Raw genomic sequence first — 13,042 nt, 5'->3', positions numbered from 1 at the left:
CACTATTGAAGACTCTGCGAGTCTTAACGATAATTTAGTTTGGCCAAGAAGGATTAGACCAGGAGTGGTTATTTAAGAGGTTCAAAAATCTTCTGCGACGGCCAACACTCCCACTGTGGGGATAAATGGGGTGATATTTTAAACACTTTGCAAGTTATTAGCACGTGACCAAATTGAAACACTGTACGGCTCCCTCTACAGTCAGGCGAAGAAAGGTATCTCAAAAATAATAACGAAATGGTCTCCTCGTGTAAATATTAGTTTCATTTGTTCATTTTTCACTGAAATTAAAGCGTAACTGTGATTATGGATCAAAATGATCATACCTATTGCAAAATTAGAATAGTTAAAAAGATTACTAAGGTGCAGCGGAGGAAAATCGATACAGGTAATTAAAAATGATAACTAAATATTTCAAAAGTTACAATGTTTATTTAAGCCTTTGCACGATTATTTCTTTTTAGGTATTGGTTTCAATAAAGAATTTTTAATGGAAAATCTAAATGTAATACTTGCTAATGCTTCCGAATTGTATAAGGTTACTTTTGTTGGCAGACCAAAACCAGTGATCGTAAGTATTAAAAATAATAGGTAATTGTTCTACTGGTACCTATGTTCTTAATTACTGATTGTTACTAGCCATGTTATAACTGATGATCAAATTCCGCAAAGGGCATAATTTACTGTGGAAACAGAATGAATTATTCCTTTTGGTTTAATTATTCTAATCTTTTCAATAGGATGCATTGCAAGAAATAAGGAAATCTAAATGTATTAAGATAACAGATGAAGCTGTTGACTTTCTGTCTGCCTTTGCTAATTAACAATGCTGATTTTCGTTCAGAATTAAAGAAATCTTTCTCAAATATGCCACCATTTAAGGCTCTAGAAGAGAAGGATCAGCACCTTGTAACATCAATATTTTCTAACCGTTTATTTAATGAAATTCATGTGAACTATCTTGAAAAAGAAGCAGATTTAGTTGTGCTTACCGAGAAAAAAGAACACCCTAAGACGATAAAACTAAGCCCGAAGGATGAAAGAACTAAAGAACTAAAGAGCTACAAGTTATACATCAAATGGCGGGATACACCGTTAATCAATTAATTGGCCTCTATAATTGTCAGACGTTTTGGGAAAATTGCCTTGTAAAAAAATCCGAAGCAACGAAAGATTTTCACGAATGGAGTGGTAAACAAGATAGGGGAGGACTCCTTTTTCTTTCAACCGAAGCTATCAAATTTTTTAAGAATATTTGTGATGTCATCAGGAATTTTATTAATGCAGAAGAAGAAGCTTCGTGTTGGGGGGCAAATACATGGTTGGAGGGAATACCTTTTTATCCCTAGGTGTTTCAAATGTATGGGTATAGGACACGTTATGGCATCCTGCGACGAAGTTAATAAGCAGGTTTGTTCTCTTTGTGGGTCTGAGGAACATAAGTTCCCAGATTGTAATAATGCCATCAGAGGTTGCGTCAATTTTGTCAGAAGCAACGAGGATAAAAAGACTAACTTCAACTCGGAGCACTCCTCTCTGGACAACCTCTGTTCGCTTTACATGAGGGCAGTAAGATCAGGCTGATCCAAATTAATCTTGGCAAAGGGAAGCTTGCCACATCTACTCTAAGGCAGACTTTTCAGGAGGGCGGAATCGAGATCGCAATTATTCAGGAGCCTCAATCATGTGGTGGACGGTAGGTTGGTAGGTCTCCAACTCTCATCCAGGGTGGTGTGCTCCGACGAGAACCCAAAGACAGCTATTGCCATCTTTAATACGAAGTTTCACGTCATTAATCTTCTCAATAACGACTACATTACTATTTTAGGTATGGCGGGGGAGTTATCTTTTCTAGTGTTCTCCATTTATATACCTCCTAACCCGTCGGAGGTCTTGGAAGAACACTTGAATCTTATCTCTGACAAAATTAGAAACTTTGCTGGCCGTAGAATGATAATTTGTGGTGATTTCAATTCTCATCATAATCTCTGGGGCTCAAGGGACAATTGTCCTAGAGGTGTTGCCTGTGTTGATTTTGTCGAGTCTCTAGATCGTGTTGAATGATCCTTACTCAGATCCCACCTTCTCCTTAGTCTTGTAGGCTGCCGTAGTGCCTAGCGGAACGGCGGGGTACAAATACATAATTCTATGTATCCTGTGTGGAACGAGAGGCTGGCACGCTGACAGAGGGACTCACTTAAACATATGAGACTATTCTTAATTATCTTTTTTTAGATGATTCGCAGGAAGATGACCTTGAAGTACACAAGGAAATCAGAGAGTCAGTCGAAGCTCCTTACGTCGAGTCGGACGATGTAGAGTTTAAAGAAGATGAAGTACTAAATGTCATTGATTCCTTCAAAAGGGGCAAAGCTCCGGGTTTTGATGGCTTTACTATCGAATGTTTTACGATTATGTTTTTGGTCGGTCCCTGGCTAGGATTGAATTGATTTATAAGGAGGGGAGAGATAGGAGGAATGCTCGATCATACCGTCCGATCTCTCTACTGTGAGTAGTGGGTAAGGTCTTGATAAACTCTTATCAAGAAAACTGTACGACTCTCTTCACAAGAGAGGTCTCATGAACTCAGCCCAATATGAGTTCAAGCATGGCCGCTCTACGGCGCATGCTCTTTATAACATCGTCGTAGGCGTCAAGCATAACAAAGAGAGTGGTCTGCTCACGTGCACACTAGTCGAATCCCCCTAGACATAGAGGGGGCCTTGGACAATGTCTGGCTTTCGGGGGACCTGTCAAGACTCCAGCAAGTTGCTTGCCCAAAGAACTTGTATTATTTTTATATTGAGCTTTACTCCATATTGGGGAGAATTAAGTGGTTCGCTAGGGAGTGACTCCACGATGAAGAGGTATCTATCTTTAGTGATAGTTTATCTTAATTGTTTTTAACTTTTTACCCTTTTTACAGGGTTTTTATACATGTACTTGTGTTGTGGTTTTAACTTTTTAACTTTTTAATTTTAAAAAGAAAAAGTGGGATGCGTGATGATGTGTGATATGATACAAATTAGTTTGTATAACTTGTGGTACCCTCCGTAATGCCTAGCGGAATTGGGGGTATAAAAATATTATAATCTCATGATGTCTATTTTGTCGAAGGACAAGAACAAATTGCATTGGAGAAAGCCCAAATTAAAAATACTACTTTGACAGCTTGGTTTAAACTGAATCAAATTAACTCCGTCGCACGCTGCCATCTATATGTTGAAATTCCAGATAATTTTGTTTTTGTTAAGCACAGGGCCGGAATAACCAATAGGCCGAATAGGCCTGGGCCTAGGGCACCAAGCCAACAAGGTGCACCAAGAGGGTTCGAAAAAAATAAAGTACAAAACTTTAATCATTTGCTTTTCACAAAATATTTTCCGGAGTAATTTTAGTAAAATAGTCCACCCCTATGAACCAAAAACGTTTGATTGTCACATACTAAATCTGGCAGCAAAATGAATTTTTCTTCCATTTTTCAATTATAAATTGAGGAAGCGCCTAGCTCGCTTCACTCGCTATTGAAAGGGGGGCACCAAAATTAACTTGGGCCTAGGGCCCCCTAAAGTCTTAATCCGGCCCTGGTTAAGCAGAATAGTAAATGGAAACCAAGGGCCCGTAATTCGAATGTAATAAGCGAAATGTACTGTCAGTTTATCCGAGCAAGAGCGGTATTATTTGCGGCTACTGTTGTTAAACGTTCGAGGCGCGCAAAGTTTTAAAGATTTAAGAACTGTTGACGGCCTAGAATTCCTTTCATTCAAAGAAACCGCGAGTAAAAGAAATTTATTGGCTGACGATTCCGAATGGGATAATTCTTTAAACGAAGGGGCTTTGTCTGAAATGCCGAAACAACTAAGATCACTTTTTGCATTTATTTGCATTTTTGGAGATGCGCCGGACATTGTTACGCTTTGGGAAAAGCACAAAGACTCTCTGCCAGAGGATTTTTCGCACCGAAAGGTTTCCGACCCAAAAAACCAAGCTCTCATGGACATACAAACTACTTTAGACCTGCACGGAAAAAAATTGGGAAGATTTCCATTTCCCAATTCCGAAACACCCTCCTTCAATCCCTTCCCAGAATTCCTCATACTGTCCAAAAATTGAACGTGAAAGGGGTAAGATTTTGCAGTCACAATTAAACAAAGAACAAAATCATGTATTTCAATTAATTATGAATGCCGTGATTGATTGCACTGAGCCCGTGAGATATTTGTTCGTGGACGGTCCTGGTGGTACAGAAAAAACGTTTCTATACAACACTCTTCTTAGTGTTTTGCGAGGGAGAGCAGAAGTTGTTTTACCGGTTGCGCCAACAGGTATAGCGGCGACCCTATTAGAAGGAGGTAGGACGTACCATTCTCAATTTAAACTACCCATGCCACTGACAGAAACTTCGGTTTCAAATATTAAAAACAACTCTTTAGACGCTAAGCTACTCAAAGGTGCTAAACTCATTTTGTGGGAAGAAGCCAGTATGACACCAAGTCACGCGCTGCTAGCGATTGATAGGCTCTTAAAAGAAGTAACTGGCGAAAATTTGCCTTTCGGTGGCAAGGTTATGCTTCTCGGAGGCGTGTTCCGTCAAACGCTACCTGTATTCCTCTTTATGGTCAGTCTTCACTCAACTTAAGCTAACTGAAAATCTCAGGACCGGCGATGAAACAAAATTCGCAATATGGCTGATTCGAATTCGGAAAAGTTGCGATTGGATGTTTAAGAAATTCCACCCGAGATATTATCTAAATCCGACTCTTTAGTCACCGATATTTTTTTAACTTTTTTTATCGCAACTCAAGGAAAAGACTTTGTCCGAAAAATTACCATTCTTTTCAAATCAGTGAATTCATGCATATTAGATAGATTAGAAGGTTCACATCAAGTCTATTAACGCATCGACTCGATACTGACTGATGATGAACAAGAAAGGCTCAACTTTCCAACCAAATTTCTTGATACACTCACTCCTTCCGGTTAGCCACTTTATAAACTTACGTTGAAAGTGGGAGCTTTAATTATGTTATTAAGGAATCTTAACACAAAAATTGGTTTGTGCAACGGAACCAGGTTGGTTGTTACAGCAATGAAAACTAACGTTATCTTCGCGGAGATTTTAACTGGGTGGTCAAAAGGACAATTGCTATGGATGGAATGTCGTTAGGTGTTTGTTGTTTGTTTGTTTGTCATGGAGCTGCGAAAAATAATTTATATATTCCTTTATATTAGAGGTGTGCAAATACCATTTTTTGGGGATCGAATTGAATATCAAATATTTTTTTCAAAGCACGGCAAATACCAAATCGAATATTTATAACGTCAAATAATTTGGTCGAATATTTTTAGGGCAAAAATTTAGACCAGTTAACTGATCAAATACCAAATAGTATTTCGAATATCAAATTATTCGACGTATTTCGTTTTCAAATAGCCAAATAGTTTGCATTTTTGTCAAAAAAAGTAATTGAAATCACTGTTCGTTTTATTGAAAATAGTAAAATATTAAACCAAATACAGTATAGCCTAGAACAAAGTTCCCTGGGCGAACTTGGTAAATCAGTGGTATAATGACGGGCCCGTCCTAAAAGATGGTCTTTTAAATTATTAATTTTACTTAGCCTTCTCTAAGGCTCTTAATAAAAAACACTGAAGGGGGTCCATTGTCTCAGGCTGCAGGCGGGCCCAGAATTTTATATTACGCCACTGTGGTAAAATCCCCAGGTAGCAAAATAACGTTTGTAAAATGGTCAATATTTGGTTTTTGGTCAAAATAACGTTTAATGGTTATTATCCCACTAATTATAAACGTTTATATTTAGTAAAATATTGACCTCTTTTAGAACTCATGTTTTCATCAAAATAGTTAGGTTGAAAAAACCACGTTATTTACATTATATTTATCACACTCAAAAACGTCACTTTTAATGTGGATATTAAGGTTAAAATAACGTTATATTATTTAACTTTTTAAGGATATATCTTTTGACAAACATGAGACTAATTTTTTAATCTAACTAATAATAAAAGTTTATATTTAGTTAAATATTAACCACTTCTTAAACATGTTTAAAAAAAATATTCTAATTAAAACATGTTATAGAAGTGGTTAATATTTAACTAAATATAAACTGTATTTATATGTTTGTTTGCCCGCTATAGGAATCTACAGTTTTTAACTTAGGTCGACCAAATTTGGTATACTATCTCATGGTACCCTGACTGTGGTTTTCAACGGTTACGGTCGGCAAAACATCTTTAATTAATAGGATTAATTTAAAAATTAGGTATATCCGCTATACATAAGATACTACACTTTGGTCTTAGCCAAAAGACCGAATTTCTTCATTCTTTGGCCCTACACACGGAAAACGATTAAAGTATAGTATTGTTTTTTAAAAGCCTTCTTCTATAGACAATAGGCCTTGTGATAAAAGGAAAATTATTGTGATATCAACATTTAATTGTTTAAATTTGCATAAATCAGTTGGTTATATGGGGTACGGTGCCATGCGTGGAGAGAGTTACGGCACCGTTGTACTTTTGTTTTGACTGTGATCTTGTTTGAGACTGTCGCTTTTTATTAGGTTACTTGTGCACTGTATGGTGAAAGGTATATACCTGAGAGAAAAAATCTTTTATGGTGTTGTGCTGTATATTCCAGGGAAATATCGGGTACCCTATCTAGTTAAGTAACTTACAAAATGTTCAAAACCAACGTTTAATCGACTTTAGTCCTATAACGTTTATATTAGGTTCATTATGCATCGTTAAATAGTTTTAATAACATTTCATAATGACGTTTAATAGACGTTAATCAAATAACGTTTTTTTTTAACTAAATAAGTTTAATACTTTAAATTATACGGTACAAAAATAATAATAATAAAAAAAAACACCCACACGAACACTTAGGGCAGGGAGTACAAAGAATCACCCGGAGGGAAAGTGTTTAGTACTGAGGCCGCATTGCCTCTCTGCACCGCGATGGCGATCCGTTGCAAGAGGAAAGTCACCGACCGATGCTCGCCTGTGACCTCCTTGATCCGACGGCCTATCGAATGGATCAAGGCCAGACCATCCCGCCCAAAGGAGCCCAGGGTTTCAACCGCGACAGCAGTAAAGATGAACCGATTTTCCAAGCCCGCGTATTTGGAGTTCTTCCGTAATTCGGCCTGGGTTGCCGCCCAGAGGGGGGCTGAAGAGGAAGACGCCAAGTAGGACGGGGCTAGAGGGTCGGTTTATACTTGTGTTTCTGTTAGTATTAATAGACTTATTATCAACCGTTTTATAAACCATTGTTTTTTTGACATCATCAACCATTTCATAAAGTTTATCTCTCAACATAGTTTCAACGATTCACAAACGGTTTATCAACGAGATTTTTCTACCTGGGAGATCTAACTTACCATTCAAATTAGTTCTAATTGTTGTACAAAATGTCTTTATTTTCAACCTTCCTTCGAATTGATCAAAATGAGTTAATCGTAACCTACAAAAATATAGTGCATATCAACTTATCAATTATCATACATATTTTAATTGGGTACCATGGCAAAATAATATTAATTATAATTAACTAGGCTAATACCCTAGGTACCAGTCCAGTGATGGGCGCGCTCGTATCTTTGGATACTTTTAGGATACGAGATGATACTTTATCCGAAAAATAAAAATTAAAATATACGATTTTGATATGATCTTCTACATTGCCAAATGATCGCGATATAATTTTGAAGAAATAAATTCGGGAGCGAACTATATTTGAAAAGATTCTTCTCTTACCTAGCCTAGCGAAAAAAAGAGCGGAATAGAGCTAGTGCTTCCATTTTTTATATTAGGAATTACACGATAGATTTTTTCTGGTTTCTTTTCAATTTTGTTTGTATTTGAGAGGAAATATTTTAGCGCCATCTAGATATGCCGATATACACTATTTGAGCGGCGAACGTATCTCACGTGATACCGAAATATAGCCAAACCCGAAACAATGTTAAGTGATAGAAGGGAGAGGAGCGGTCAAAGGTCGCGCCGTTTTTCTGGGGGGGGGGGGATAATTCCCTCTATCCCTAGGCAGACAGAGGAGGGAAAGCAAAGACTGATTCTAGCGATAAAAAGCTGCGCCGCGTAGACTGAAAGGCGATTTCAAAACTAAAACCAAAACTTCCAAAAGTTATTTTTCCCACCGTCCCAACTCCCACGCAGTTAGAGTGTCACGTGTGTTGCAAACTGGCAGCGTGGGCTGTGGCGATGCAATAGCTTTATTTATTTTCCATAATTTAGTTTTTGAAAATACGAAAATTAAGATCGATTCTAATCCATAAAATCAAAATCAAATATTGGAAGGTTTACTACTGAATTAATAATCAAAAGATAAAAATTGAAATATTCATTTTAATACTTCGAACTTTTGATATGAAAAAATTTGATTCTACTTTCTCGTGAAACGTACTTGAAATATTTTTAAATATACTTTTAAAAATAATGAAAACTAAAGAAGTATTTGAAATGATACTTATCTAAATCTTTAAAGATTTCTTCTGAAATTTTTCAGGCAAGGGCAAAAAAGAATTGAAAATAATTGAAACTCTCATATCTTAAAGAAATTTGAAAGATCGTGAAAAAATCAAAGGGCCAAAACTGAATAAAATGAAAGATTGTGAATGATTTTGTCGCCATCTATGCTCAAAAATATCAAAAATAAAATGATATTTACAGAAATTTCAGAGGGAAAAAATTGAAAGTATAGTATAGCTGCTGCCATCTATGTAAAAAGATACGAAAAAGATAGATAGAAATTTTTTTGTGCATCACTGGGTACCACTCCTGGACCAAGTCTTCTAGCGACTTTTAACCTTTAGTAACTACTAACTACAATTAAAATCAAAGGACATGCTACATACTTCATAGTTTGCAAATTCTTAATAAAAATTTCAAGTTTTTAAATATATGTAAAATGCGAGAGAGCAGATCTTTTGTTACAAATTAAAAAATTGCAATTATATTAATTATTATTAATTTAGGTTAACTCAAAAATTCTAAACAGAAAAATCCATAAAGTTACTTACTTCCACTTCCCTCCCTGTTTTTAGTTATGTTTTGGACTTGGTTTACGTTTTAGACTCAATTTTAGTTTTACTTTGCTATTCTAGAAAATTCCATAACAAAAGAGCACATGCGAGTAATCTAGCCAATAAGCGCTAGCAGCTTCTGCCTTCGCTAAAAAGTTTTAATACAAACGGTATGGATAATGGACGTGCAAACTACTCTTTATATGGTCCTTGGCGCTGCGGCTTAAAGAGAGGTGCCAGAAATAAGGACTAGTTCGGAAATTTCACTACGCTCTCCTGGGATGGCCTTGAACTTCAACAAATTAGAAAAAGATCCGCGGTTATTCGACCAGTTTGCAAACTATTTGAAAATACCAAATACGTTTTCCCTATCTTTTCGAATATTCGACTATTTGATCAAAAAATTCGATTATTTGCGAACTTTTCCAAGCGCTATTCGATTCGACGAATCGAATATTCAATTTGGTATTCGATCGAAATATTTGGTCTGGCCAAATATTTTGCACACCCCTACTTTATATATAATTTATATTATTGGCGATACCGGAATTCGAACCCAGATGTCTGGCCGCGTAATCTCCAAAACCGACGCCTTTACCAAGCTAGTCACGCCGTCCTCTTCGGAATTTACGCTTGAAATTTTGGCCTTAAACAATTTTATAGTTTGTATAGTTGGTCCAGAGATTTTCTGCCCACTCACGCGTGCCGTTAATTTCCGCCCCCTCCGACCAGCCTCCTTAAAAGGAGAGTGACCGAGGAAAAACAAGTTGGTATCATTCGATAGAACTCTTTGACGCGCACGCAGTGCCTTTAATTTCCGCCCCCTCCGACCAACCCCCTTAAAGGGAGAGTCACCGAATGGTACGATATCGTACGCCACGAAATTTGTTTCAACTGATTTCAGATTTTCCGCAAAATAATTTCACGATTATTTTTTTATGAATTTGCGAATTTACAACATATTTGGTGCCTAAACTACCCAAATGTTTGATATAAATTTCCTAAAATAAAAACATTTGAATCCCAGTTTAACAATTTCTTTAAATCATATTTCCACTACTTTCAATAATTTAAAAGAATTATGTTCGTCGTGTTTTGCTTACCTATTTCACCTTTGATACTTTCCGCCTATCTAACGATAGGAAATCACATGGCCCCAACAGCTTTTTATTGGTTTGCCCACCCGGGTATCCTGAGGGTGGGCGGTGGCCACTCTTTAACATATTATGGTAAATTATATATCAAACGTAAGGAAAAAACATGGCCTCAACAGCTTTTGTATTGCTTTGCCCACCCGCGTACCCTGAGGGTGGGTGGCGCCCAAGTTTTAATCCTTCAACTTAGGATGGTATTTTATATATCTAACGATAGATAATCACACGGCCTCAACAGCTTTTATATTGGTTTGCCCACCCGCGTATCCTGAGGGTGGGTGCCATCCACTCTTTAACTTAGGATGCCAATTTATATATCAAACTATAGGAAATCACATGGCCTCAACAGCTTATGAATTAGTTTGCCTACTTGTGACTACTAAGGTTGTATGGGTTTGCCCACCCGAATACGCCGATGTGGAACTAATATTACGGCCTGGGCCGACTTGTTATTCCTAGAATAGATTTAGCCCCTTCTGATTCAAATATTCCCTTTGTGTTAAAGAGACGACAATTCCCGATTAGGATAGCATTCACCATGACAAGTAATAAGGCTCAGCGTCAGACGCTCAATAACGTTGCTATATACTTACCGGAACCAGTATTTTCGCACGGTGGCATTTTACGAGTCACATCAATTTGTTTTAGCAACAATAAAGGCTAATTAACACCAGCCAACATTTTTGCAAAACATTGTCGGTCCCAATGAATCGGAATTGTTCCTTCTTTAAATTGTGAAAAATTTCCAAAACATGTTGGCCACAAAGACACACGTTGGCCAAGTTGTAAAGAACGGCCCTTTTTTTGAGCGAAGCTTAGTTTCCAATAAAATATCTACTTAATATAAATTCATATAATTTGTAGTAATTGCGGTAGTTTTTTTAAGAAGTGGTGCCTGTGAACGAAAAAACTAGATGTTTTGCGAACTATACTATACAAAATTGGAGAAAAATTGGCTGGCGTGAATAGGCGTTACCATGTGGTAGTTTAGGTGCGTATTGAATGTAGAGGTGCACTAGTAGCTTTATTTGTACTTAATGTCATTTGATTTCTGGACAGCCGAAACCCAGTTTGAAAATAATTGAATCTATCAACAATATCCGACTTATCCACGAGTTGGATGAGATTTGGTTATGGCCTGGAAAAATTAATAAAGTCCTGTCAGTTTGTCACCCTATTTTACTTCAATTAAACCATGTCTTTTATGAGAGTTCTGTTTTCGATATTGAGCTGTATAAAAAGTGATAACGTTCTGCAACCCCTATAATTTTTTGGTAATCAATAGCTTCACGGTATATTACATAAATGTGGATCATACATTCATTAATACCAATCAAATATTTGACAGAAGGATGAACAAGGTTGAGAGCTTAAACTAGAAATCAATCTAATAATATTTTTTTAACCAAAACCCGAAAACATATCCCTTTAAAAGTGCGGTTTGGAACCCATGCTGGTATCAGTGACTTCCAGTAACACGCTCATTCAGCAGTTCAAAATGAATCTCACGTTCAGTACACTCTTTATCCTGTCTGTGGCGTCGGCGTTAGGTATGATTTCCTTTGATTACATTCACTTTTAGTTGTGTTTTCACCTAGAAGGCTGCTTTATTCCATTATAAAATTTGCTTTATTACCCATTCTTAAGTTATAAGCGTAGTTTATGGTACTTTATTCAAGGGTATTTATGTCCACTTGAGGGTAATAACTATGTTTAGATGATTTTTAGCATAGCTACCAATTCACCTCACGCTGTTTACCTGAAAAAAATCAAATCAGAAAGTTATCTCATTGGTTCCCTTAAACCGACGTCTAGTGCTAAAGGGGAAATTCTACCGTGACTTTTAAAGCCACTAAATAAGGTGACCGAGTTACAATGTGTAGGAGGGTGGTAGCTAGCCCTAATTTTCATAATACGAACATCGTTCCTTAAAAAGAGGAAAATCGATATAACGTTTGCCATATTGTAAAGCGGCAAGTTAACATTTTAAAAGTTTATTTCAAGCAATCTTTCGCTAGTGCTACTGTCGCGGTTTAATAAACAGCTAGGCTAATACCCAAGGCACCAACTTAGGCCTAAGTCATCAAGCGACTTTTAAAACCATTAATAAAGATAGTTGTGAAAAACTAGACCCGCCACAAGATGTATGAAACTTGACGAGACAATATTGAACTATTTGAAAATTTAAATAATAAAGTTGATAATAACTCGTAAAACCCGAAATAATGTAAGGCCACCACAGATGAAACTGTACAGAAATTCTTTATAAAATATGATAATTTTAAATTGTGAGAAAGTTTTTAAGATATTACAATTTGTGCCTCTGCAAATCAAAGTGATAAAACGTTATCTTCATTACGCTTCTAGCATTTTTTAAATATGGCTTTAACTGCGAGACAAAGTCACAAACAGTGGAAACATCCTACTTACCCCTCCAAAAATACCCACCCATCATTTAATTTATTCCTTTTCTGTAAAAATTAAATATTAATTAATTTTTTGTTTAGAGTTATCGCCGAGAGAAAGTCAGAAACAGCGGAGAAGTGCATGCTATGATAAACCTTGTCCACCGACTCCACCGAACCCACCAACACCTCCTAATCCCCCAACCCCCCCAACACCTCCTAACCCACCAACACCTCCTAATCCCCCAACCCCACCAACACCTCCTAACCCACCAACACCTCCTAATCCCCCAACCCCTCCACCTCCACCCACACCTCCAACTCCACCAACACCTCCCCCTTGCCCTGCTAATTGTACAGGAGCTATTGTGGTTCCATGCCCTGATAATCCAATGGGAGTCGTTCCAGAGGT

General features: G+C 37.0%; 1 long non-coding RNA gene across 1 annotated transcript; it reads left to right on the top strand.

The window, feature by feature from the left end:
- The first annotated feature begins 300 nt into the window (after positions 1-300).
- On the top strand, positions 301-771 carry LOC149960285 (uncharacterized). The gene is made up of 3 exons (XR_016478425.1): positions 301-388; positions 539-571; positions 741-771. It is a non-coding gene; the product is annotated as an uncharacterized LOC149960285 (long non-coding RNA).
- The last annotated feature ends 12,271 nt before the right edge of the window (positions 772-13,042 follow it).

The sequence above is a fragment of the Leiobunum rupestre genome, chromosome 2 (genome assembly GCF_980474605.1).
Source record: "Leiobunum rupestre chromosome 2, qqLeiRupe1.1.hap1, whole genome shotgun sequence".
Lineage (NCBI taxonomy): Eukaryota > Metazoa > Arthropoda > Arachnida > Opiliones > Sclerosomatidae > Leiobunum > Leiobunum rupestre.
This window is presented reverse-complemented; position numbering and strand designations above follow the sequence as displayed.